The sequence below is a fragment of the Aotus nancymaae genome, unplaced genomic scaffold, assembly GCF_030222135.1.
Source record: "Aotus nancymaae isolate 86718 unplaced genomic scaffold, 86718_ANA_hifiasm-v0.15.2.pri h1tg000062l, whole genome shotgun sequence".
Lineage (NCBI taxonomy): Eukaryota > Metazoa > Chordata > Mammalia > Primates > Aotidae > Aotus > Aotus nancymaae.
The window spans coordinates 28,205,389-28,205,827 of record NW_026988476.1 but is presented as its reverse complement, the minus strand read 5'-3'; positions in this window follow the sequence as shown (position 1 = coordinate 28,205,827).

Here is a 439-nt window from a genome sequence, read left to right as displayed (position 1 = left end):
TCATTGGCTGCACCACCACCCAATAGCCTTTTTCTCTATGGCTCGTTCTGCGGCTGCGTCCCCTAGGACGAGGAGTATTGTGGGAAAGAAGCGGGACGCAAGAGGCGGGAAGCGCGCAAGTGCAGAAGCAATGGTGGAGGGGTTAACGGAAGGCGAAGGCTCCTACTTCAGTCCACGTACTTTGAGCTGCCTGGCGTCGTGGTATTTGAGAAGCTGCTGTATTCCTTTCCTAGGAATTATTATTTATCTTTTATGTTATTCTCTCCTCGTCACTTTATTCTTTCTTTAAGCAAAAGGGAGAGATGCTCGTATACTCTCACAAAGAGTAGGAAAAGAAGTAGGGGCCAAGTCACCTGTCCTCCTCGGCGTCCCGGCCCAGACCCAGTGTCTTGATGGCATCCACTTCACCTTTTTATGCTCAGGCTTTTGGGACGTTTCT